Consider the following 5,896-nt stretch of genomic DNA (forward strand, 5'->3'; position numbering starts at 1 on the left):
GCTGCTTAAGATCATAATAGAATCTATGCCAACAGCCTTCCTTTTATCCTAAATCTGTACTTTTCGGTTGTACAATTTTCCTTCACGCTAGGCATTTTTTTAGTTGCCCTGTTTGGATTTTGCTGTGGAGGAGCTGGTGAGACCTGCGCATGGGAAGCCCTTTGCTTTGCATTACATAAGGGCCCTCAGCATTTCCCACCTGTTGCATTCACTGATGTGGTTAATAGGGTAAAGAAAATGTTGCCAAATGCATTTTAACAGATGACTGCAGTTTGCGCTCAGCTGTTAGGCAGCCTTCTCCTTTGTCGTCTTCTTTTTTTTTTTTTATGACTAGGAAATATAGAATGTAAAACGTTAACATGAATTATTGAGGGATCCAAGATGAAAGTAAACCAAGTGGTTGCAAAGTGGAAACGCTGTAGGTTTTTCTTCCGTTGGTCAATCTGTGAGATAAGCAGATTAAGCCATAGCTGTATAAATGGGGCTTGAGTCTATTTGCTGTGTTGGATTGGTCATGTGTTCAGGACCTTCCGAGTGGTGTAACTATAGCCCAGGAGGTATTAGTCACGCTGGGAGTACCTCAGTGAAAATGAGAGGGCTTCATCTGGGCAGTTGCCAGGGCAACTCTCGCTAATATTTCACTACAAAGCTTTCACCCTCCCTTCACGTCCCCGAGATCAGAAGGAGCAGAAAGAGGAAAGAGGAGCTTATTGTCGTAAGGCGCTCGGGTCGAGTGTGTCCCCGCTGACATAATCAGGCCTACTCCAAACCCCTGCTGCTATGAACTCAGGATATCATCTACCTTGCCGGAGTGTATCAAGGAGGGGCAGGCTTGGTTGGCAAATGTTCTCTGTTTTTCCATTGGATGCAGATAACTGGAAAGTGAAGCTTTCCCCAGTATAAAAAAACAGAGCTAATGCTCTTCTGGGTAGGAATTCAGGCCACTTGCTCTCGCTCGGGCCCTGTCCACAGGACAACTCTTAGAATTGAGTTTGTAACTGGTTACTGGCTCTGAGTGACTCGGGAGTGGGCCTAACTAAGAAGCCAGCTCCCTCCCCACACTCTAATGCTGTGGTTGGGATCATTGCAGGTACTGGTGTGAGAGTCCCTATTCGTTTGTGTTATGAAGGTGGCAGCTGGCTGGGTGTTCTCCCTTGGAATCCCTGTGATTTCCCCTCCTTCTTGTCAGTCTTCGGGGGACACACGGCAAAGCCTGTCTGTTTGAAAGGGGGTTTGAGGAGGGGTGAAGTGTGGTAGGGCTGGGGATTTCTGCGGGGTTGGAGACTTTTGTGGGCCTGTTTTGTTTGTCTTTGCTGGCCTATTTTCTATGGGTCGGGGTGGGAAGGGAATCGCTGCTGGGCTGCAGTGGCAGTATTGAAATGGACTGTGATTATCTGTCAGTTGAGAGGTGCTTTCATGTCTTTGAATGTATTTGAACAGAAATAAACAATACAGTCCACGCACGACCCCGCGGCTATGGCAGCCAGCAGCGTGTCACCCCTGCCAGAGACCTAGTCCTTAGGAAGCCACTTCCTCCATCTCCTTTCCTTGCATCAGTTCGCATTTGCCTTTGTTTAGCAGCTGTAGCTCATTCACGACCCAGAGGTCAAACTCCCCTGTAACATTGCCTGCCTAGCATTTCCTGGCCAAGTCCCATTTCTGTGGCTCATACAGTCCCATGATCCAGATGAGTCTACTCCACCTGAATTCAAAATGCAATCTAAGACCCCATGGCACAACTACTATATGCCAACTCCAAACCAAATCCAATCACACAACCTTCTCTAGTCCTAGAGGATTTCCAAGCAGTAAGAGCTCGTGTCTGATCTGAGGAGACTTCCCCTTCCTCCTCCCGATCCACATCAGCGTTGGGTTTTCAACTGTGTTTAACCTCAGCGGCTTCCAGACTACTTTCTGCACCACATCATAATGGGGCCGTGTGTTTAAGACTAAGACCCTTACTTACACATGGCCAAAACCAGCGACGCCTAGAACATCCCACAGCTCTGCACCTGTGGTCATCAAGATCACTTGTGTCCAGCTGCATTGCTCCCAATGGGGGACTCTTTAAGTCTAGGCAATTTGGGCACAGGGATCTGGGTAACGTAATAATGCACCATCAACCAAACATCACCTTCTATAAAAGTCCCCCTGAAACAAACATATCAACCAAAAAATACACAACCCCACCAAACCCTAAGTTGAATGTTTATCCCCAAGGTTGAAAAGAGCCATAGGCTCAATGAATAGGCCTTTGCTATTGATTTGTACAGGGAAAATACACAGTCGGGTGGTTGGGAGGATATCCTAAGATAGATATGGGTAAAATGCTGGATGTGCTTGATATCTGCCTACCCTACTCCACCAGCTTTCTCGGCTGGAATCCCTTATGGTGCCCTGTGTTCCTAACTCATCCCATTTCTGCTGGCTGGAGAAAATTTTCAGGCAGTGGGCCCCAGACATTTGTTGTAGCAGTTCAGTCCAGGACGCTACCGTTCATCGTACATGTCCCATACACGGGGAGCGAGTTATTTCCCATATTCACAGCCTACTCTGAAAGGGATGAGGGGAGAAATCCTTCATTTTTAACATTTTTTAAATATTGCATCTAACCTCTTTAGCAGCTGGCACTCTTCATAAGCCCCACAGTTCTCACTTCATCTGGGAAAACATGTGCAGCACAACAGAGAAGCTGCAGGAGAGCAGCAAACACTGACGCTTTATATTTAGAACGTGGTTATGCTTCATTTGCTGTTTTGCCCAATGATTTTAAAAAATAAAGCAAACCAGACTCCACATCGATGGCTACAAGCAAATTCCAACTGAAATATCTGTCCCATTGAATTTGACAGGGCTACTTGGCCAGGTTGCAGGATCTTTGAACCTCTCTCTCACTGAAATCCTTATGATTCGTTAGGGATTGATATTTTTTATTATTTAAAAAATCTTTCTATTAAAACAAATGTTATATGGCTGTAAAACAATTTAAAAACTCAAAACCCCAAGAGAATCATCCCATTTTCTTTTGGTTGTTGGATTAGTTAATGATGTGACTTTTAGGATTTTTTTTTTTTTCTGTTTTCATAATTGCAAACAATCAAGACTATCAGGACTACATTTTCAAACGCAGTCTCTTAAAATTGCCCCTGCAATTTGTTGTACTCAAGCTTTGCATCCATGGTTGCATGCAGTCCACTTGAATTTGCACGTTCCTGCTGTATTTATGCATACAATCTGAACTGTGTAAAGATTTGGGCATGGAAAAACGCATATGCACAAAATCGCAGGTCCAAGTTTAGAAGCCAGGTACCTTTAAAAAGGTGAGGAGTCCTTGTGGCACCTTAGAGACTAACAAAGGAGTACTTGTGGCACCTTAGAGACTAACAAATTTGTTAGTCTCTAAGGTGCCACAAGTACTCCTGTTCTTTTTGCGTATACAGACTAACACGGCTGCTACTCTGAAACCTTTAAAAAGGTGATTCTCCGTTTATTTTTATTTGGTATTCAATTGGCAGACCCCACTTCAGCCATTGATAGGTTTCCTACTGTAGACAAGGCTAGTGTACGATGCATATGCGCATTGCCCCCAACTTGCAACAATTCACATGCAAACTGAAGAACATGATTAGTCTGGAGCATTTCTGATAGGGTGGTAATGACTTTGTAGGTAGGGTTAGTTTACATTTGTAATCTTAGCCCGGTCAAGCAATAATAGACCTTAGTATGAGGAGTATAATTGACAGTAGAATCTATTCATGATTTTCTTACTTTAAAGAAACAGAAATTAAACCTTGACAGGAGTGCTGCAAATAGTCATTTGCTGTGTGGAATATAAGCCAATGTCTGTATTAATGCCCATATAATGAAGGGTAGTTGTGAGATGACTGAAATCCATAACTCATTCCTGGTCTACACTTAAAAGTTTTGCCAGCTTCACTTTGGTAGTTAGGAGTGTGAAAAAAACATCACATCCATAGCCGACATAGTTGTGCAGGCAAAAGCCCTAGTGATGATGCAGTTAGTGGCAAAAAAATCCTTTTGGTTGTATAGCTTATTTTCTTTAGGAACTGGTATAAACTGTCCTGCCAAAAGAATTCTTTTGCTAATCTAAGCTGTGTCTCCATTAAGACAGTTTGCTGGTATAATTACACCAGTATAATGACTACTCCAGCAAACCTTTCTAGTGTAGACAGGGGCGGCTCCAGGCACCAGCGCTCCAAGCGCGTACCTGGGCAGCAAGCCACGGGGGGCGGCCTACCGGTCGCCGTGAGGGCGGCAGTCAGGCAGCCTTCGGCGGCATGCCTGAGGGAGGTCCGCCGGTCCCGCGGCTTTGGCGGCAATTCGGTGGCGGGTATGCCGAAGGTGCAGGACTGGCGGATCTCCCGCAGGCATGCCACCGAATCCGCGTTACCAGCGGACCTCCTGCAGGCGTGCCGCCAAAGGCTGCCTGACTCCCGTGCTTGGGGCGGCAAAATACATAAAGCCGCCCCTGAGTGTAGACAAGGCCTTAAATCCTGGCTAGACAAGGGAAATTGGCACTGGAAACTAGTTTCACTGGGGCAAGCCACAAGGCAGACATAGTGCACCAATGTGAAGTGGTGCTTCCATCCGCATAACTTACTCCAGCAATTTACCAACCACAATAGTACAAGCCCCATTTTGCACCAGTGTAACTCCATCAATGAACTGACCTAGTCTAGACAAGGCCTTAGATTGCAAGCTGAACAGATTTATTTGCTGATGAAAATGTAGTGACAGACAGGATGTGTCAAGGGGACGGGGGACTATATAACAATCAATTTAGTCTCCTGACCTGTTGATGTAGAAGAGTTTGTTGTTTCAAGACTGGCTACTAGTTTCCTGTAGGACCTGCTATCTCTAGAGGGGATTGCGAACTTGATGCTTATGAATGACAAAAAGAAAACAAATTCTCCTAGGATGGAAATGGAATGGATAATTTTACCCAGAGCAGTCACTCTTTGCATGAATCACTAGAAACATAAGGTTTGTAGTGAAAACACTAACCCAGCCTTACTGGATTCCTTTGTAAAATATCTGAACATTAATGCAATAAATCTTTGCTCTTGGATTTTGGATTATAGGATCTGGTCCAAAGTCCACAGAAGCCAATGGGAGTTTACATGAGCCAGAGGCCAAAGTGCGTGCGTGCATGTGTGTGTGCGTATAGACACCCCCAGGGTAGAGCAAGTACTTCTGAAATCCTGAATAAGCAATTTATAATAGGAACGTGGGTGCCACAGTATTGAAAGGAGTTGATGATACATTCTGAGTCAGACTTGAGGCAGTCCTGAGCACTGTACCGCTGGATATATCATCTTTCAGACAAGCTGTAAAAGCCTGTCCCGTCCACTTGTCATTAGCTATCCCAGGGCACTTTACATATAATGGTGCATTAACTCCAGTCTCTAGGCTAAGTCCCAGCTATGGTAATTAGATTCTCTCTTCCTCCGTGCTCTCTGTAGTTTCAATTTGATATGGTATTCTTCATTTTCTAGCAGTGTTAAATAACTGCCATGCTTCACCCTAGAGGTGGCTGCACTTCACTGACAGTTGAAGTGATCTCTACATATTGTTTATATATCATCTTGTTAAATGTGTGAGGCCATTTGTGATCCTTCAGCCAGAAGAGAGTTATGTGGCATAAATATAAATTATGATCGTTATTAACATGAAAACAGCTGTTCCTGTTTGATTTGAGCAAAGAAAAACATGCAGCTAATGATGAGCAAGCTTTAAACATGTCTAGGAGACAGCACATGTGTACATTCTCAGTGTGTCTCAGAATAATATGAAGTTTAGGCTTTAAAGGAAAATATTTGGGTCCTTGCCAGGTAGACAGACAGCATGAATGAAACACCTGTTCTGGCTTTGTGGC

Source organism: Emys orbicularis, chromosome 12, assembly GCF_028017835.1.
Source record: "Emys orbicularis isolate rEmyOrb1 chromosome 12, rEmyOrb1.hap1, whole genome shotgun sequence".
Classification (NCBI taxonomy): domain Eukaryota; kingdom Metazoa; phylum Chordata; order Testudines; family Emydidae; genus Emys; species Emys orbicularis.